The sequence below is a fragment of the Chiloscyllium plagiosum genome, unplaced genomic scaffold (assembly GCF_037043375.1).
Source record: "Chiloscyllium plagiosum isolate Xiang-an unplaced genomic scaffold, Cpla_swu_hap1 HiC_scaffold_52, whole genome shotgun sequence".
NCBI lineage: Eukaryota > Metazoa > Chordata > Chondrichthyes > Orectolobiformes > Hemiscylliidae > Chiloscyllium > Chiloscyllium plagiosum.
This window is the reverse complement of record NW_028270190.1, coordinates 20389864-20411294: the sequence shown is the minus strand read 5'-3', so window position 1 is coordinate 20411294 and position 21431 is coordinate 20389864. Positions and strand designations below refer to the sequence as shown.

The 21431-nt window shown below is 44.4% G+C and overlaps 6 non-coding genes across 6 annotated transcripts; all 6 read left to right on the top strand.

Moving 5' to 3' along the window:
• The first annotated feature begins 1088 nt into the window (after positions 1-1088).
• On the top strand, positions 1089-1162 carry trnai-aau (transfer RNA isoleucine (anticodon AAU)). Its single transcript has one exon. It is a non-coding gene; the product is annotated as a tRNA-Ile (tRNA).
• Positions 1163-3369: 2207 nt separating this feature from the next.
• trnai-aau (transfer RNA isoleucine (anticodon AAU)) lies at positions 3370-3443 on the top strand. Its single transcript has one exon. It is a non-coding gene; the product is annotated as a tRNA-Ile (tRNA).
• A 6769-nt stretch (positions 3444-10212) lies between these two features.
• On the top strand, positions 10213-10286 carry trnai-aau (transfer RNA isoleucine (anticodon AAU)). The gene has a single exon. It is a non-coding gene; the product is annotated as a tRNA-Ile (tRNA).
• Positions 10287-12493: 2207 nt separating this feature from the next.
• Positions 12494-12567, top strand: trnai-aau (transfer RNA isoleucine (anticodon AAU)). The gene has a single exon. It is a non-coding gene; the product is annotated as a tRNA-Ile (tRNA).
• Positions 12568-14775: 2208 nt separating this feature from the next.
• trnai-aau (transfer RNA isoleucine (anticodon AAU)) lies at positions 14776-14849 on the top strand. Its single transcript has one exon. It is a non-coding gene; the product is annotated as a tRNA-Ile (tRNA).
• Positions 14850-19337: 4488 nt separating this feature from the next.
• trnai-aau (transfer RNA isoleucine (anticodon AAU)) lies at positions 19338-19411 on the top strand. The gene has a single exon. It is a non-coding gene; the product is annotated as a tRNA-Ile (tRNA).
• Positions 19412-21431: the final 2020 nt, after the last annotated feature.

The window sequence follows — 21431 nt, the reverse complement described above, 5'->3', positions numbered from 1 at the left end:
CTGCACTATCATAGAGCTCATTAGATATGGACAGCACTGAAAGCACAGTCTTCGGCCGAACTCGTCCATTCCAAACAGATATCTTCAATTGATCCAACCGCGATTGCATGCACTTGACCCATGTCTCTCCAAACCCTTCCTATTCAAATACACGTTAAGATTCCTTAAAAGTATTGGAATTATACCATCCATCACCTGCTTGTCTGGCAACTTATTCCACAAACACACCACCCTCTGCGCGCAGCCAATGCCCATCACTGCCTTTCCAATTCTCGCCCTCCCACACCTGGTTTATACCCTCTAGTTCTGCACTGCCACACTTGAGCGAAAGAAACTTATCTATTTACCCGATACATGCCCCTCATGATTGAAAAGCCTCCATAAGATCCGCTCCCAGCCTCTGACGCGCCAGGCAAAATAGTGAGTGAGTGTTCAGCCTGGAAACGTTTGCAACTGTTCCATTTTCAAATGTAGGATGTAGCATGCTGTCTGAAGCAATCATCTTAGCATCTGATCTGTCACTGACGAACGCTGCAGGAAGGCGTGATAACTTGCTAAATATGCTGTCAAACGAAGATTGCATGAGCAACGTAAGTGATTGAGGAAAACGTGCAATTGGCTTCTGAGCTGTTGCTGACACCAAAGCAACTGCGTCGTTCGGGAGCAGAAAAAATCCCACTGTTCGATTACAATTCAAATGCATTTGGCATAAGGTTCGTAGCAGTTTATAAGCAGCACATAACCCTGACTCCAAAAGTCTGTGAGTATCCAGTAGAACAGTGAGCGATCGTTGAAGGTACGTTTCTCCAGACGATATTTGTCAACATGACAAGCTGCAGCTGAGCTGGTGGCATTGCGATTGAAATTGCATGCGTCCGGACATTGTGCTTAATTTTGAATATCAGAGCAAATGGTTAAGTCGAGTAGGCGCGTTCGGAAAACTAAATGCTTTTTTTTCGTTGAAAAGCTTTGCAACGAAAGGAAGTATTTCAGACGATCGTGCGATCGACATGAAGCAGAAAATGAACAGCCGCCGCGGTTGTGAGCACCGGGAATATAGGCATTTGCTTTCGAGTCTTGACTGCGTTGGTCGGTTAGCTCAGCTGGTTAGAGCGTGGTGCTAATAACGCCAAGGTCGTGGGTTCAATCCCCGCATTGACCATGTGAGGCGCTTCCGTCGTTAGCAGGTCTGTGTCAGTGTTCGCCGTGGCTTTTACTTTCACCGTCTGCAAGAACTTGTCACATGGTCGGTTGAGATGTGCATTCATTCGAAAGGCGACCATCGCTGTCATGGAACATCAACCCGCTGGTCCCATGCCGGATCTCAGCTGCGTTGCTATTTTTCCAAACAACGTGCTCCACCAAACCACGAAACAGGAAGCCTCACCTGCGCAATAAAACATTTGACAGGGATAGACGCACGACTTGATCGCCGTACCCATGATGACTGCTGGATGTTGTCTGCAGCAAATCAATCAGTCTCAATTGTTTTCACAAACAAATGCAAAGCATGGAATATATGCAGTATTAAGCAGACCTGGCACAGTCTCGGAGCAGAACCAGAGTTCAGGCTTCAATTCAAATCAAAGATTCGTTCATGTTATTTTCCTTGATCTCTGTTAATACTTGTCACGCGACTTCCAGAGGGAATTCATTCGCTTGCACACCTCTCATGCATCGAAGCTGGAGTTATCATGACACCAGCAATATCATAGAGTCATTAATAAAATGAAATTACTGCGGGTGCTGGAATCGGAAACCAAAAGAGAGAATGCTGGAAAGTCTCAGCAGTTCTGGCACCATCTGCAAGGAGAGAAAAGAGCTGACGTTTCGATTCTAACTGATCATTTGTTAAAGATAAAAAAGGGGGAGAATTAGGGAGCTGTTTACACCAGGCTGAGAGATGGTGAGTCAGAGCTCCAGATGCAAAGGTGATAATGAGAGTGCATGGAGAGATCTAAGGGAGATTAGGATCCGTGAATGACGCAGGTTGTAGCCAGTGCTATGTGACAAAATATGTGGGGGGTGGGTGAACCTGAGACAAAATGGAAAACAGGGGAGAAGGGTAGCAAAGCGGGAAGTGGAAAGGAAAAAGATATTGATGGTGTGGGGAGCGAGAGAAAGAGAGACAATCAAGAAATAAGAGTTACAGAACAATGAAAAAATCACAAATAAAAAAGATAAATAAAATAATTGAAATAACATTACCTGAAGTTTTTTGAATTCAACAACTTGAGACAATTTTCTTCATTGAATTTATTTATCTTTTTTATCATTTCAGCTGCACTATCATAGAGCTCATTAGATATGGACAGCACTGAAAGCACAGTCTTCGGCCGAACTCGTCCATTCCAAACAGATATCTTCAATTGATCCAACCGCGATTGCATGCACTTGACCCATGTCTCTCCAAACCCTTCCTATTCAAATACACGTTAAGATTCCTTAAAAGTATTGGAATTATACCATCCATCACCTGCTTGTCTGGCAACTTATTCCACAAACACACCACCCTCTGCGCGCAGCCATTGCCCATCACTGCCTTTCCAATTCTCGCCCTCCCACACCTGGTTTATACCCTCTAGTTCTGCACTGCCACACTTGAGCGAAAGAAACTTATCTATTTACCCGATACATGCCCCTCATGATTGAAAAGCCTCCATAAGATCCGCTCCCAGCCTCTGACGCGCCAGGCAAAATAGTGAGTGAGTGTTCAGCCTGGAAACGTTTGCAACTGTTCCATTTTCAAATGTAGGATGTAGCATGCTGTCTGAAGCAATCATCTTAGCATCTGATCTGTCACTGAAGAACGCTGCAGGAAGGCGTGATAACTTGCTAAATATGCTGTCAAACGAAGATTGCATGAGCAACGTAAGTGATTGAGGAAAACGTGCAATTGGCTTCTGAGCTGTTGCTGACACCAAAGCAACTGCGTCGTTCGGGAGCAGAAAAAATCCCACTGTTCGATTACAATTCAAATGCATTTGGCATAAGGTTCGTAGCAGTTTATAAGCAGCACATAACCCTGACTCCAAAAGTCTGTGAGTATCCAGTAGAACAGTGAGCGATCGTTGAAGGTACGTTTCTCCAGACGATATTTGTCAACATGACAAGCTGCAGCTGAGCTGGTGGCATTGCGATTGAAATTGCATGCGTCCGGACATTGTGCTTAATTTTGAATATCAGAGCAAATGGTTAAGTCGAGTAGGCGCGTTCGGAAAACTAAATGCTTTTTTTTCGTTGAAAAGCTTTGCAACGAAAGGAAGTATTTCAGACGATCGTGCGATCGACATGAAGCAGAAAATGAACAGCCGCCGCGGTTGTGAGCACCGGGAATATAGGCATTTGCTTTCGAGTCTTGACTGCGTTGGTCGGTTAGCTCAGCTGGTTAGAGCGTGGTGCTAATAACGCCAAGGTCGTGGGTTCAATCCCCGCATTGACCATGTGAGGCGCTTCCGTCGTTAGCAGGTCTGTGTCAGTGTTCGCCGTGGCTTTTACTTTCACCGTCTGCAAGAACTTGTCACATGGTCGGTTGAGATGTGCATTCATTCGAAAGGCGACCATCGCTGTCATGGAACATCAACCCGCTGGTCCCATGCCGGATCTCAGCTGCGTTGCTATTTTTCCAAACAACGTGCTCCACCAAACCACGAAACAGGAAGCCTCACCTGCGCAATAAAACATTTGACAGGGATAGACGCACGACTTGATCGCCGTACCCATGATGACTGCTGGATGTTGTCTGCAGCAAATCAATCAGTCTCAATTGTTTTCACAAACAAATGCAAAGCATGAAATATATGCAGTATTAAGCAGACCTGGCACAGTCTCGGAGCAGAACCAGAGTTCAGGCTTCAATTCAAATCAAAGATTCGTTCATGTTATTTTCCTTGATCTCTGTTAATACTTGTCACGCGACTTCCAGAGGGAATTCATTCGCTTGCACACCTCTCATGCATCGAAGCTGGAGTTATCATGACACCAGCAATATCATAGAGTCATTAATAAAATGAAATTACTGCGGGTGCTGGAATCGGAAACCAAAAGAGAGAATGCTGGAAAGTCTCAGCAGTTCTGGCACCATCTGCAAGGAGAGAAAAGAGCTGACGTTTCGATTCTAACTGATCATTTGTTAAAGATAAAAAAGGGGGAGAATTAGGGAGCTGTTTACACCAGGCTGAGAGATGGTGAGTCAGAGCTCCAGATGCAAAGGTGATAATGAGAGTGCATGGAGAGATCTAAGGGAGATTAGGATCCGTGAATGACGCAGGTTGTAGCCAGTGCTATGTGACAAAATATGTGGGGGGTGGGTGAACCTGAGACAAAATGGAAAACAGGGGAGAAGGGTAGCAAAGCGGGAAGTGGAAAGGAAAAAGATATTGATGGTGTGGGGAGCGAGAGAAAGAGAGACAATCAAGAAATAAGAGTTACAGAACAATGAAAAAATCACAAATAAAAAAGATAAATAAAATAATTGAAATAACATTACCTGAAGTTTTTTGAATTCAACAACTTGAGACAATTTTCTTCATTGAATTTATTTATCTTTTTTATCATTTCAGCTGCACTATCATAGAGCTCATTAGATATGGACAGCACTGAAAGCACAGTCTTCGGCCGAACTCGTCCATTCCAAACAGATATCTTCAATTGATCCAACCGCGATTGCATGCACTTGACCCATGTCTCTCCAAACCCTTCCTATTCAAATACACGTTAAGATTCCTTAAAAGTATTGGAATTATACCATCCATCACCTGCTTGTCTGGCAACTTATTCCACAAACACACCACCCTCTGCGCGCAGCCATTGCCCATCACTGCCTTTCCAATTCTCGCCCTCCCACACCTGGTTTATACCCTCTAGTTCTGCACTGCCACACTTGAGCGAAAGAAACTTATCTATTTACCCGATACATGCCCCTCATGATTGAAAAGCCTCCATAAGATCCGCTCCCAGCCTCTGACGCGCCAGGCAAAATAGTGAGTGAGTGTTCAGCCTGGAAACGTTTGCAACTGTTCCATTTTCAAATGTAGGATGTAGCATGCTGTCTGAAGCAATCATCTTAGCATCTGATCTGTCACTGAAGAACGCTGCAGGAAGGCGTGATAACTTGCTAAATATGCTGTCAAACGAAGATTGCATGAGCAACGTAAGTGATTGAGGAAAACGTGCAATTGGCTTCTGAGCTGTTGCTGACACCAAAGCAACTGCGTCGTTCGGGAGCAGAAAAAATCCCACTGTTCGATTACAATTCAAATGCATTTGGCATAAGGTTCGTAGCAGTTTATAAGCAGCACATAACCCTGACTCCAAAAGTCTGTGAGTATCCAGTAGAACAGTGAGCGATCGTTGAAGGTACGTTTCTCCAGACGATATTTGTCAACATGACAAGCTGCAGCTGAGCTGGTGGCATTGCGATTGAAATTGCATGCGTCCGGACATTGTGCTTAATTTTGAATATCAGAGCAAATGGTTAAGTCGAGTAGGCGCGTTCGGAAAACTAAATGCTTTTTTTTCGTTGAAAAGCTTTGCAACGAAAGGAAGTATTTCAGACGATCGTGCGATCGACATGAAGCAGAAAATGAACAGCCGCCGCGGTTGTGAGCACCGGGAATATAGGCATTTGCTTTCGCGACTTGACTGCGTTGGTCGGTTAGCTCAGCTGGTTAGAGCGTGGTGTTAATAACGCCATGGTCGTGGGTTCAATCCCCGCCCTGATCATGTGAGGCGCTTCCGTCGTTAGCAGGTCTGTGTCAGTGTTCGCCGTGGCTTTTACTTTCACCGTCTGCAAGAACTTGTCACATGGTCGGTTGAGATGTGCATTCATTCGAAAGGCGACCATCGCTGTCATGGAACATCAACCCGCTGGTCCCATGCCGGATCTCAGCTGCGTTGCTATTTTTCCAAACAACGTGCTCCACCAAACCACGAAACAGGAAGCCTCACCTGCGCAATAAAACATTTGACAGGGATAGACGCACGACTTGATCGCCGTACCCATGATGACTGCTGGATGTTGTCTGCAGCAAATCAATCAGTCTCAATTGTTTTCACAAACAAATGCAAAGCATGAAATATATGCAGTATTAAGCAGACCTGGCACAGTCTCGGAGCAGAACCAGAGTTCAGGCTTCAATTCAAATCAAAGATTCGTTCATGTTATTTTCCTTGATCTCTGTTAATACTTGTCACGCGACTTCCAGAGGGAATTCATTCGCTTGCACACCTCTCATGCATCGAAGCTGGAGTTATCATGACACCAGCAATATCATAGAGTCATTAATAAAATGAAATTACTGCGGGTGCTGGAATCGGAAACCAAAAGAGAGAATGCTGGAAAGTCTCAGCAGTTCTGGCACCATCTGCAAGGAGAGAAAAGAGCTGACGTTTCGATTCTAACTGATCATTTGTTAAAGATAAAAAAGGGGGAGAATTAGGGAGCTGTTTACACCAGGCTGAGAGATGGTGAGTCAGAGCTCCAGATGCAAAGGTGATAATGAGAGTGCATGGAGAGATCTAAGGGAGATTAGGATCCGTGAATGACGCAGGTTGTAGCCAGTGCTATGTGACAAAATATGTGGGGGGTGGGTGAACCTGAGACAAAATGGAAAACAGGGGAGAAGGGTAGCAAAGCGGGAAGTGGAAAGGAAAAAGATATTGATGGTGTGGGGAGCGAGAGAAAGAGAGACAATCAAGAAATAAGAGTTACAGAACAATGAAAAAATCACAAATAAAAAAGATAAATAAAATAATTGAAATAACATTACCTGAAGTTTTTTGAATTCAACAACTTGAGACAATTTTCTTCATTGAATTTATTTATCTTTTTTATCATTTCAGCTGCACTATCATAGAGCTCATTAGATATGGACAGCACTGAAAGCACAGTCTTCGGCCGAACTCGTCCATTCCAAACAGATATCTTCAATTGATCCAACCGCGATTGCATGCACTTGACCCATGTCTCTCCAAACCCTTCCTATTCAAATACACGTTAAGATTCCTTAAAAGTATTGGAATTATACCATCCATCACCTGCTTGTCAGGCAACTTATTCCACAAACACACCACCCTCTGCGCGCAGCCATTGCCCATCACTGCCTTTCCAATTCTCGCCCTCCCACACCTGGTTTATACCCTCTAGTTCTGCACTGCCACACTTGAGCGAAAGAAACTTATCTATTTACCCGATACATGCCCCTCATGATTGAAAAGCCTCCATAAGATCCGCTCCCAGCCTCTGACGCGCCAGGCAAAATAGTGAGTGAGTGTTCAGCCTGGAAACGTTTGCAACTGTTCCATTTTCAAATGTAGGATGTAGCATGCTGTCTGAAGCAATCATCTTAGCATCTGATCTGTCACTGAAGAACGCTGCAGGAAGGCGTGATAACTTGCTAAATATGCTGTCAAACGAAGATTGCATGAGCAACGTAAGTGATTGAGGAAAACGTGCAATTGGCTTCTGAGCTGTTGCTGACACCAAAGCAACTGCGTCGTTCGGGAGCAGAAAAAATCCCACTGTTCGATTACAATTCAAATGCATTTGGCATAAGGTTCGTAGCAGTTTATAAGCAGCACATAACCCTGACTCCAAAAGTCTGTGAGTATCCAGTAGAACAGTGAGCGATCGTTGAAGGTACGTTTCTCCAGACGATATTTGTCAACATGACAAGCTGCAGCTGAGCTGGTGGCATTGCGATTGAAATTGCATGCGTCCGGACATTGTGCTTAATTTTGAATATCAGAGCAAATGGTTAAGTCGAGTAGGCGCGTTCGGAAAACTAAATGCTTTTTTTTCGTTGAAAAGCTTTGCAACGAAAGGAAGTATTTCAGACGATCGTGCGATCGACATGAAGCAGAAAATGAACAGCCGCCGCGGTTGTGAGCACCGGGAATATAGGCATTTGCTTTCGCGACTTGACTGCGTTGGTCGGTTAGCTCAGCTGGTTAGAGCGTGGTGTTAATAACGCCATGGTCGTGGGTTCAATCCCCGCCCTGATCATGTGAGGCGCTTCCGTCGTTAGCAGGTCTGTGTCAGTGTTCGCCGTGGCTTTTACTTTCACCGTCTGCAAGAACTTGTCACATGGTCGGTTGAGATGTGCATTCATTCGAAAGGCGACCATCGCTGTCATGGAACATCAACCCGCTGGTCCCATGCCGGATCTCAGCTGCGTTGCTACTTTTCCAAACAACGTGCTCCACCAAACCACGAAACAGGAAGCCTCACCTGCGCAATAAAACATTTGACAGGGATAGACGCACGACTTGATCGCCGTACCCATGATGACTGCTGGATGTTGTCTGCAGCAAATCAATCAGTCTCAATTGTTTTCACAAACAAATGCAAAGCATGAAATATATGCAGTATTAAGCAGACCTGGCACAGTCTCGGAGCAGAACCAGAGTTCAGGCTTCAATTCAAATCAAAGATTCGTTCATGTTATTTTCCTTGATCTCTGTTAATACTTGTCACGCGACTTCCAGAGGGAATTCATTCGCTTGCACACCTCTCATGCATCGAAGCTGGAGTTATCATGACACCAGCAATATCATAGAGTCATTAATAAAATGAAATTACTGCGGGTGCTGGAATCGGAAACCAAAAGAGAGAATGCTGGAAAGTCTCAGCAGTTCTGGCACCATCTGCAAGGAGAGAAAAGAGCTGACGTTTCGATTCTAACTGATCATTTGTTAAAGATAAAAAAGGGGGAGAATTAGGGAGCTGTTTACACCAGGCTGAGAGATGGTGAGTCAGAGCTCCAGATGCAAACGTGATAATGAGAGTGCATGGAGAGATCTAAGGGAGATTAGGATCCGTGAATGACGCAGGTTGTAGCCAGTGCTATGTGACAAAATATGTGGGGGGTGGGTGAACCTGAGACAAAATGGAAAACAGGGGAGAAGGGTAGCAAAGCGGGAAGTGGAAAGGAAAAAGATATTGATGGTGTGGGGAGCGAGAGAAAGAGAGACAATCAAGAAATAAGAGTTACAGAACAATGAAAAAATCACAAATAAAAAAGATAAATAAAATAATTGAAATAACATTACCTGAAGTTTTTTGAATTCAACAACTTGAGACAATTTTCTTCATTGAATTTATTTATCTTTTTTATCATTTCAGCTGCACTATCATAGAGCTCATTAGATATGGACAGCACTGAAAGCACAGTCTTCGGCCGAACTCGTCCATTCCAAACAGATATCTTCAATTGATCCAACCGCGATTGCATGCACTTGACCCATGTCTCTCCAAACCCTTCCTATTCAAATACACGTTAAGATTCCTTAAAAGTATTGGAATTATACCATCCATCACCTGCTTGTCTGGCAACTTATTCCACAAACACACCACCCTCTGCGCGCAGCCATTGCCCATCACTGCCTTTCCAATTCTCGCCCTCCCACACCTGGTTTATACCCTCTAGTTCTGCACTGCCACACTTGAGCGAAAGAAACTTATCTATTTACCCGATACATGCCCCTCATGATTGAAAAGCCTCCATAAGATCCGCTCCCAGCCTCTGACGCGCCAGGCAAAATAGTGAGTGAGTGTTCAGCCTGGAAACGTTTGCAACTGTTCCATTTTCAAATGTAGGATGTAGCATGCTGTCTGAAGCAATCATCTTAGCATCTGATCTGTCACTGAAGAACGCTGCAGGAAGGCGTGATAACTTGCTAAATATGCTGTCAAACGAAGATTGCATGAGCAACGTAAGTGATTGAGGAAAACGTGCAATTGGCTTCTGAGCTGTTGCTGACACCAAAGCAACTGCGTCGTTCGGGAGCAGAAAAAATCCCACTGTTCGATTACAATTCAAATGCATTTGGCATAAGGTTCGTAGCAGTTTATAAGCAGCACATAACCCTGACTCCAAAAGTCTGTGAGTATCCAGTAGAACAGTGAGCGATCGTTGAAGGTACGTTTCTCCAGACGATATTTGTCAACATGACAAGCTGCAGCTGAGCTGGTGGCATTGCGATTGAAATTGCATGCGTCCGGACATTGTGCTTAATTTTGAATATCAGAGCAAATGGTTAAGTCGAGTAGGCGCGTTCGGAAAACTAAATGCTTTTTTTTCGTTGAAAAGCTTTGCAACGAAAGGAAGTATTTCAGACGATCGTGCGATCGACATGAAGCAGAAAATGAACAGCCGCCGCGGTTGTGAGCACCGGGAATATAGGCATTTGCTTTCGCGACTTGACTGCGTTGGTCGGTTAGCTCAGCTGGTTAGAGCGTGGTGTTAATAACGCCATGGTCGTGGGTTCAATCCCCGCACTGATCATGTGAGGCGCTTCCGTCGTTAGCAGGTCTGTGTCAGTGTTCGCCGTGGCTTTTACTTTCACCGTCTGCAAGAACTTGTCACATGGTCGGTTGAGATGTGCATTCATTCGAAAGGCGACCATCGCTGTCATGGAACATCAACCCGCTGGTCCCATGCCGGATCTCAGCTGCGTTGCTATTTTTCCAAACAACGTGCTCCACCAAACCACGAAACAGGAAGCCTCACCTGCGCAATAAAACATTTGACAGGGATAGACGCACGACTTGATCGCCGTACCCATGATGACTGCTGGATGTTGTCTGCAGCAAATCAATCAGTCTCAATTGTTTTCACAAACAAATGCAAAGCATGAAATATATGCAGTATTAAGCAGACCTGGCACAGTCTCGGAGCAGAACCAGAGTTCAGGCTTCAATTCAAATCAAAGATTCGTTCATGTTATTTTCCTTGATCTCTGTTAATACTTGTCACGCGACTTCCAGAGGGAATTCATTCGCTTGCACACCTCTCATGCATCGAAGCTGGAGTTATCATGACACCAGCAATATCATAGAGTCATTAATAAAATGAAATTACTGCGGGTGCTGGAATCGGAAACCAAAAGAGAGAATGCTGGAAAGTCTCAGCAGTTCTGGCACCATCTGCAAGGAGAGAAAAGAGCTGACGTTTCGATTCTAACTGATCATTTGTTAAAGATAAAAAAGGGGGAGAATTAGGGAGCTGTTTACACCAGGCTGAGAGATGGTGAGTCAGAGCTCCAGATGCAAAGGTGATAATGAGAGTGCATGGAGAGATCTAAGGGAGATTAGGATCCGTGAATGACGCAGGTTGTAGCCAGTGCTATGTGACAAAATATGTGGGGGGTGGGTGAACCTTAGACAAAATGGAAAACAGGGGAGAAGGGTAGCAAAGCGGGAAGTGGAAAGGAAAAAGATATTGATGGTGTGGGGAGCGAGAGAAAGAGAGACAATCAAGAAATAAGAGTTACAGAACAATGAAAAAATCACAAATAAAAAAGATAAATAAAATAATTGAAATAACATTACCTGAAGTTTTTTGAATTCAACAACTTGAGACAATTTTCTTCATTGAATTTATTTATCTTTTTTATCATTTCAGCTGCACTATCATAGAGCTCATTAGATATGGACAGCACTGAAAGCACAGTCTTCGGCCGAACTCGTCCATTCCAAACAGATATCTTCAATTGATCCAACCGCGATTGCATGCACTTGACCCATGTCTCTCCAAACCCTTCCTATTCAAATAAGGTTAAGATTCCTTAAAAGTATTGGAATTATACCATCCATCACCTGCTTGTCTGGCAACTTATTCCACAAACACACCACCCTCTGCGCGCAGCCATTGCCCATCACTGCCTTTCCAATTCTCGCCCTCCCACACCTGGTTTATACCCTCTAGTTCTGCACTGCCACACTTGAGCGAAAGAAACTTATCTATTTACCCGATACATGCCCCTCATGATTGAAAAGCCTCCATAAGATCCGCTCCCAGCCTCTGACGCGCCAGGCAAAATAGTGAGTGAGTGTTCAGCCTGGAAACGTTTGCAACTGTTCCATTTTCAAATGTAGGATGTAGCATGCTGTCTGAAGCAATCATCTTAGCATCTGATCTGTCACTGAAGAACGCTGCAGGAAGGCGTGATAACTTGCTAAATATGCTGTCAAACGAAGATTGCATGAGCAACGTAAGTGATTGAGGAAAACGTGCAATTGGCTTCTGAGCTGTTGCTGACACCAAAGCAACTGCGTCGTTCGGGAGCAGAAAAAAATCCCACTGTTCGATTACAATTCAAATGCATTTGGCATAAGGTTCGTAGCAGTTTATAAGCAGCACATAACCCTGACTCCAAAAGTCTGTGAGTATCCAGTAGAACAGTGAGCGATCGTTGAAGGTACGTTTCTCCAGACGATATTTGTCAACATGACAAGCTGCAGCTGAGCTGGTGGCATTGCGATTGAAATTGCATGCGTCCGGACATTGTGCTTAATTTTGAATATCAGAGCAAATGGTTAAGTCGAGTAGGCGCGTTCGGAAAACTAAATGCTTTTTTTTCGTTGAAAAGCTTTGCAACGAAAGGAAGTATTTCAGACGGTCGTGCGATCGACATGAAGCAGAAAATGAACAGCCGCCGCGGTTGTGAGCACCGGGAATATAGGCATTTGCTTTCGCGACTTGACTGCGTTGGTCGGTTAGCTCAGCTGGTTAGAGCATGGTGCTAATAACGCCAAGGTCGTGGGTTCAATCCCCGCATTGACCCTGTGAGGCGCTTCCGTCGTTAGCAGGCCTGTGTCAGTGTTCGCCGTGGCTTTTACTTTCACCGTCTGCAAGAATTTGTCACATGGTCGGTTGAGATGTGTATTCATTCGAAAAGCGACCATCGCTGTCATGGAACATCAACCCGCTGGTCCCATGCCGGATCTCAGCTGCGTTGCTATTTTTCCAAACAACGTGCTCCACCAAACCACGAAACAGGAAGCCTCACCTGCGCAATAAAACATTTGACAGGGATAGACGCACGACTTGATCGCCGTACCCATGATGACTGCTGGATGTTGTCTGCAGCAAATCAATCAGTCTCAATTGTTTTCACAAACAAATGCAAAGCATGAAATATATGCAGTATTAAGCAGACCTGGCACAGTCTCGGAGCAGAACCAGAGTTCAGGCTTCAATTCAAATCAAAGATTCGTTCATGTTATTTTCCTTGATCTCTGTTAATACTTGTCACGCGACTTCCAGAGGGAATTCATTCGCTTGCACACCTCTCATGCATCGAAGCTGGAGTTATCATGACACCAGCAATATCATAGAGCCATTAATAAAATGACATTACTGCGGGTGCTGGAATCGGAAACCAAAAGAGAGAATGCTGGAAAGTCTCAGCAGTTCTGGCACCATCTGCAAGGAGAGAAAAGAGCTGACGTTTCGATTCTAACTGATCATTTGTTAAAGATAAAAAAGGGGGAGAATTAGGGAGCTGTTTACACCAGGCTGAGAGATGGTGAGTCAGAGCTCCAGATGCAAAGGTGATAATGAGAGTGCATGGAGAGATCTAAGGGAGATTAGGATCCGTGAATGACGCAGGTTGTAGCCAGTGCTATGTGACAAAATATGTGGGGGGTGGGTGAACCTGAGACAAAATGGAAAACAGGGGAGAAGGGTAGCAAAGCGGGAAGTGGAAAGGAAAAAGATATTGATGGTGTGGGGAGCGCGAGAAAGAGAGACAATCAAGAAATAAGAGTTACAGAACAATGAAAAAATCACAAATAAAAAAGATAAATAAAATAATTGAAATAACATTACCTGAAGTTTTTTGAATTCAACAACTTGAGACAATTTTCTTCATTGAATTTATTTATCTTTTTTATCATTTCAGCTGCACTATCATAGAGCTCATTAGATATGGACAGCACTGAAAGCACAGTCTTCGGCCGAACTCGTCCATTCCAAACAGATATCTTCAATTGATCCAACCGCGATTGCATGCACTTGACCCATGTCTCTCCAAACCCTTCCTATTCAAATACACGTTAAGATTCCTTAAAAGTATTGGAATTATACCATCCATCACCTGCTTGTCTGGCAACTTATTCCACAAACACACCACCCTCTGCGCGCAGCCATTGCCCATCACTGCCTTTCCAATTCTCGCTCTCCCACACCTGGTTTATACCCTCTAGTTCTGCACTGCCACACTTGAGCGAAAGAAACTTATCTATTTACCCGATACATGCCCCTCATGATTGAAAAGCCTCCATAAGATCCGCTCCCAGCCTCTGACGCGCCAGGCAAAATAGTGAGTGAGTGTTCAGCCTGGAAACGTTTGCAACTGTTCCATTTTCAAATGTAGGATGTAGCATGCTGTCTGAAGCAATCATCTTAGCATCTGATCTGTCACTGAAGAACGCTGCAGGAAGGCGTGATAACTTGCTAAATATGCTGTCAAACGAAGATTGCATGAGCAACGTAAGTGATTGAGGAAAACGTGCAATTGGCTTCTGAGCTGTTGCTGACACCAAAGCAACTGCGTCGTTCGGGAGCAGAAAAAAATCCCACTGTTCGATTACAATTCAAATGCATTTGGCATAAGGTTCGTAGCAGTTTATAAGCAGCACATAACCCTGACTCCAAAAGTCTGTGAGTATCCAGTAGAACAGTGAGCGATCGTTGAAGGTACGTTTCTCCAGACGATATTTGTCAACATGACAAGCTGCAGCTGAGCTGGTGGCATTGCGATTGAAATTGCATGCGTCCGGACATTGTGCTTAATTTTGAATATCAGAGCAAATGGTTAAGTCGAGTAGGCGCGTTCGGAAAACTAAATGCTTTTTTTTCGTTGAAAAGCTTTGCAACGAAAGGAAGTATTTCAGACGATCGTGCGATCGACATGAAGCAGAAAATGAACAGCCGCCGCGGTTGTGAGCACCGGGAATATAGGCATTTGCTTTCGCGACTTGACTGCGTTGGTCGGTTAGCTCAGCTGGTTAGAGCGTGGTGCTAATAACGCCAAGGTCGTGGGTTCAATCCCCGCATTGGCCATGTGAGGCGCTTCCGTCGTTAGCAGGCCTGTTTAAGTGTTCGCCGTGGCTTTTACTTTCACCGTCTGCAAGAATTTGTCACATGGTCGGTTGAGATGTGTATTCATTCGAAAAGCGACCATCGCTGTCATGGAACATCAACCCGCTGGTCCCATGCCGGATCTCAGCTGCGTTGCTATTTTTCCAAACAACGTGCTCCACCAAACCACGAAACAGGAAGCCTCACCTGCGCAATAAAACATTTGACAGGGATAGACGCACGACTTGATCGCCGTACCCATGATGACTGCTGGATGTTGTCTGCAGCAAATCAATCAGTCTCAATTGTTTTCACAAACAAATGCAAAGCATGAAATATATGCAGTATTAAGCAGACCTGGCACAGTCTCGGAGCAGAACCAGAGTTCAGGCTTCAATTCAAATCAAAGATTCGTTCATGTTATTTTCCTTGATCTCTGTTAATACTTGTCACGCGACTTCCAGAGGGAATTCATTCGCTTGCACACCTCTCATGCATCGAAGCTGGAGTTATCATGACACCAGCAATATCATAGAGCCATTAATAAAATGAAATTACTGCGGGTGCTGGAATCGGAAACCAAAAGAGAGAATGCTGGAAAGTCTCAGCAGTTCTGGCACCATCTGCAAGGAGAGAAAAGAGCTGACGTTTCGATTCTAACTGATCATTTGTTAAAGATAAAAAAGGGGGAGAATTAGGGAGCTGTTTACACCAGGCTGAGAGATGGTGAGTCAGAGCTCCAGATGCAAAGGTGATAATGAGAGTGCATGGAGAGATCTAAGGGAGATTAGGAGCCGTGAATGACGCAGGTTGTAGCCAGTGCTATGTGAGAAAATATGTGGGGGGTGGGTGAACCTGAGACAAAATGGAAAACAGGGGAGAACGGTAGCAAAGCGGGAAGTGGAAAGGAAAAAGATATTGATGGTGTGGGGAGCGAGAGAAAGAGAGACAATCAAGAAATAAGAGTTACAGAACAATGAAAAAATCACAAATAAAAAAGATAAATAAAATAATTGAAATAACATTACCTGAAGTTTTTTGAATTCAACAACTTGAGACAATTTTCTTCATTGAATTTATTTATCTTTTTTATCATTTCAGCTGCACTATCATAGAGCTCATTAGATATGGACAGCACTGAAAGCACAGTCTTCGGCCGAACTCGTCCATTCCAAACAGATATCTTCAATTGATCCAACCGCGATTGCATGCACTTGACCCATGTCTCTCCAAACCCTTCCTATTCAAATACACGTTAAGATTCCTTAAAAGTATTGGAATTATACCATCCATCACCTGCTTGTCTGGCAACTTATTCCACAAACACACCACCCTCTGCGCGCAGCCAATGCCCATCACTGCCTTTCCAATTCTCGCCCTCCCACACCTGGTTTATACCCTCTAGTTCTGCACTGCCACACTTGAGCGAAAGAAACTTATCTATTTACCCGATACATGCCCCTCATGATTGAAAAGCCTCCATAAGATCCGCTCCCAGCCTCTGACGCGCCAGGCAAAATAGTGAGTGATTGTTCAGCCTGGAAACGTTTGCAACTGTTCCATTTTCAAATGTAGGATGTAGCATGCTGTCTGAAGCAATCATCTTAGCATCTGATCTGTCACTGAAGAACGCTGCAGGAAGGCGTGATAACTTGCTAAATATGCTGTCAAACGAAGATTGCTTGAGCAACGTAAGTGATTGAGGAAAACGTGCAATTGGCTTCTGAGCTGTTGCTGACACCAAAGCAACTGCGTCGTTCGGGAGCAGAAAAAATCCCACTGTTCGATTACAATTCAAATGCATTTGGCATAAGGTTCGTAGCAGTTTATAAGCAGCACATAACCCTGACTCCAAAAGTCTGTGAGTATCCAGTAGAACAGTGAGCGATCGTTGAAGGTACGTTTCTCCAGACGATATTTGTCAACATGACAAGCTGCAGCTGAGCTGGTGGCATTGCGATTGAAATTGCATGCGTCCGGACATTGTGCTTAATTTTGAATATCAGAGCAAATGGTTAAGTCGAGTAGGCGCGTTCGGAAAACTAAATGCTTTTTTTTCGTTGAAAAGCTTTGCAACGAAAGGAAGTATTTCAGACGATCGTGCGATCGACATGAAGCAGAAAATGAACAGCCGCCGCGGTTGTGAGCACCGGGAATATAGGCATTTGCTTTCGCGACTTGACTGCGTTGGTCGGTTAGCTCAGCTGGTTAGAGCGTGGTGCTAATAACGCCACGATCGTGGGTTCAATCCCCGCATTGGCCATGTGAGGCGCTTCCGTCGTTAGCAGGCCTGTGTAAGTGTTCGCCGTGGCTTTTACTTTCACCGTCTGCAAGAATTTGTCACATGGTCGGTTGAGATGTGTATTCATTCGAAAAGCGACCATCGCTGTCATGGAACATCAACCCGCTGGTCCCATGCCGGATCTCAGCTGCGTTGCTATTTTTCCAAACAACGTGCTCCACCAAACCACGAAACAGGAAGCCTCACCTGCGCAATAAAACATTTGACAGGGATAGACGCACGACTTGATCGCCGTACCCATGATGACTGCTGGATGTTGTCTGCAGCAAATCAATCAGTCTCAATTGTTTTCACAAACAAATGCAAAGCATGAAATATATGCAGTATTAAGCAGACCTGGCACAGTCTCGGAGCAGAACCAGAGTTCAGGCTTCAATTCAAATCAAAGATTCGTTCATGTTATTTTCCTTGATCTCTGTTAATACTTGTCACGCGACTTCCAGAGGGAATTCATTCGCTTGCACACCTCTCATGCATCGAAGCTGGAGTTATCATGACACCAGCAATATCATAGAGCCATTAATAAAATGACATTACTGCGGGTGCTGGAATCGGAAACCAAAAGAGAGAATGCTGGAAAGTCTCAGCAGTTCTGGCACCATCTGCAAGGAGAGAAAAGAGCTGACGTTTCGATTCTAACTGATCATTTGTTAAAGATAAAAAAGGGGGAGAATTAGGGAGCTGTTTACACCAGGCTGAGAGATGGTGAGTCAGAGCTCCAGATGCAAAGGTGATAATGAGAGTGCATGGAGAGATCTAAGGGAGATTAGGATCCGTGAATGACGCAGGTTGTAGCCAGTGCTATGTGACAAAATATGTGGGGGGTGGGTGAACCTGAGACAAAATGGAAAACAGGGGAGAAGGGTAGCAAAGCGGGAAGTGGAAAGGAAAAAGATATTGATGGTGTGGGGAGCGCGAGAAAGAGAGACAATCAAGAAATAAGAGTTACAGAACAATGAAAAAATCACAAATAAAAAAGATAAATAAAATAATTGAAATAACATTACCTGAAGTTTTTTGAATTCAACAACTTGAGACAATTTTCTTCATTGAATTTATTTATCTTTTTTATCATTTCAGCTGCACTATCATAGAGCTCATTAGATATGGACAGCACTGAAAGCACAGTCTTCGGCCGAACTCGTCCATTCCAAACAGATATCTTCAATTGATCCAACCGCGATTGCATGCACTTGACCCATGTCTCTCCAAACCCTTCCTATTCAAATACACGTTAAGATTCCTTAAAAGTATTGGAATTATACCATCCATCACCTGCTTGTCTGGCAACTTATTCCACAAACACACCACCCTCTGCGCGCAGCCATTGCCCATCACTGCCTTTCCAATTCTCGCCCTCCCACACCTGGTTTATACCCTCTAGTTCTGCACTGCCACACTTGAGCGAAAGAAACTTATCTATTTACCCGATACATGCCCCTCATGATTGAAAAGCCTCCATAAGATCCGCTCCCAGCCTCTGACGCGCCAGGCAAAATAGTGAGTGAGTGTTCAGCCTGGAAACGTTTGCAACTGTTCCATTTTCAAATGTAGGATGTAGCATGCTGTCTGAAGCAATCATCTTAGCATCTGATCTGTCACTGACGAACGCTGCAGGAAGGGGTGATAACTTGCTAAATATGCTGTCAAACGAAGATTGCATGAGCAACGTAAGTGATTGAGGAAAACGTGCAATTGGCTTCTGAGCTGTTGCTGACACCAAAGCAACTGCGTCGTTCGGGAGCAGAAACAATCCCACTGTTCGATTACAATTCAAATGCATTTGGCATAAGGTTCGTAGCAGTTTATAAGCAGCACATAACCCTGACTCCAAAAGTCTGTGAGTATCCAGTAGAACAGTGAGCGATCGTTGAAGGTACGTTTCTCCAGACGATATTTGTCAACATGACAAGCTGCAGCTGAGCTGGTGGCATTGCGATTGAAATTGCATGCGTCCGGACATTGTGCTTAATTTTGAATATCAGAGCAAATGGTTAAGTCGAGTAGGCGCGTTCGGAAAACTAAATGCTTTTTTTTCGTTGAAAAGCTTTGCAACGAAAGGAAGTATTTCAGACGATCGTGCGATCGACATGAAGCAGAAAATGAACAGCCGCCGCGGTTGTGAGCACCGGGAATATAGGCATTTGCTTTCGCGACTTGACTGCGTTGGTCGGTTAGCTCAGCTGGTTAGAGCATGGTGCTAATAACGCCAAGGTCGTGGGTTCAATCCCCGCATTGACCATGTGAGGCGCTTCCGTCGTTAGCAGGCCTGTGTCAGTGTTCGCCGTGGCTTTTACTTTCACCATCTGCAAGAATTTGTCACATGGTCGGTTGAGATGTGTGTTCATTCGAAAAGCGACCATCGCTGTCATGGAACATCAACCCGCTGGTCCCATGCCGGATCTCAGCTGCGTTGCTATTTTTCCAAACAACGTGCTCCACCAAACCACGAAACAGGAAGCCTCACCTGCGCAATAAAACATTTGACAGGGATAGACGCACGACTTGATCGCCGTACCCATGATGACTGCTGGATGTTGTCTGCAGCAAATCAATCAGTCTCAATTGTTTTCACAAACAAATGCAAAGCATGAAATATATGCAGTATTAAGCAGACCTGGCACAGTCTCGGAGCAGAACCAGAGTTCAGGCTTCAATTCAAATCAAAGATTCGTTCATGTTATTTTCCTTGATCTCTGTTAATACTTGTCACGCGACTTCCAGAGGGAATTCATTCGCTTGCACACCTCTCATGCATCGAAGCTGGAGTTATCATGACACCAGCAATATCATAGAGCCATTAATAAAATGAAATTACTGCGGGTGCTGGAATCGGAAACCAAAAGAGAGAATGCTGGAAAGTCTCAGCAGTTCTGGCACCATCTGCAAGGAGAGAAAAGAGCTGACGTTTCGATTCTAACTGATCATTTGTTAAAGATAAAAAAGGGGGAGAATTAGGGAGCTGTTTACACCAGGCTGAGAGATGGTGAGTCAGAGCTCCAGATGCAAAGGTGATAATGAGAGTGCATGGAGAGATCTAAGGGAGATTAGGAGCCGTGAATGACGCAGGTTGTAGCCAGTGCTATGTGAGAAAATATGTGGGGGGTGGGTGAACCTGAGACAAAATGGAAAACAGGGGAGAAGGGTAGCAAAGCGGGAAGTGGAAAGGAAAAAGATATTGATGGTGTGGGGAGCGAGAGAAAGAGAGACAATCAAGAAATAAGAGTTACAGAACAATGAAAAAATCACAAATAAAAAAGATAAATAAAATAATTGAAATAACATTACCTGAAGTTTTTTGAATTCAACAACTTGAGACAATTTTCTTCATTGAATTTATTTATCTTTTTTATCATTTCAGCTGCACTATCATAGAGCTCATTAGATATGGACAGCACTGAAAGCACAGTCTTCGGCCGAACTCGTCCATTCCAAACAGATATCTTCAATTGATCCAACCGCGATTGCATGCACTTGACCCATGTCTCTCCAAACCCTTCCTATTCAAATACACGTTAAGATTCCTTAAAAGTATTGGAATTATACCATCCATCACCTGCTTGTCTGGCAACTTATTCCACAAACACACCACCCTCTGCGCGCAGCCAATGCCCATCACTGCCTTTCCAATTCTCGCCCTCCCACACCTGGTTTATACCCTCTAGTTCTGCACTGCCACACTTGAGCGAAAGAAACTTATCTATTTACCCGATACATGCCCCTCATGATTGAAAAGCCTCCATAAGATCCGCTCCCAGCCTCTGACGCGCCAGGCAAAATAGTGAGTGAGTGTTCAGCCTGGAAACGTTTGCAACTGTTCCATTTTCAAATGTAGGATGTAGCATGCTGTCTGAAGCAATCATCTTAGCATCTGATCTGTCACTGACGAACGCTGCAGGAAGGGGTGATAACTTGCTAAATATGCCGTCAAACGAAGATTGCATGAGCAACGTAAGTGATTGAGGAAAACGTGCAATTGGCTTCTGAGCTGTTGCTGACACCAAAGCAACTGCGTCGTTCGGGAGCAGAAAAAATCCCACTGTTCGATTACAATTCAAATGCATTTGGCATAAGGTTCGTAGCAGTTTATCAGCAGCACATAACCCTGACTCCAAAAGTCTGTGAGTATCCAGGAGAACAGTGAGCGATCGTTGAAGGTACGTTTCTCCAGACGATATTTGACAACATGACAAGCTGCAGCTGAGCTGGTGGCATTGCGATTGAAATTGCATGCGTCCGGACATTGTGCTTAATTTTGAATA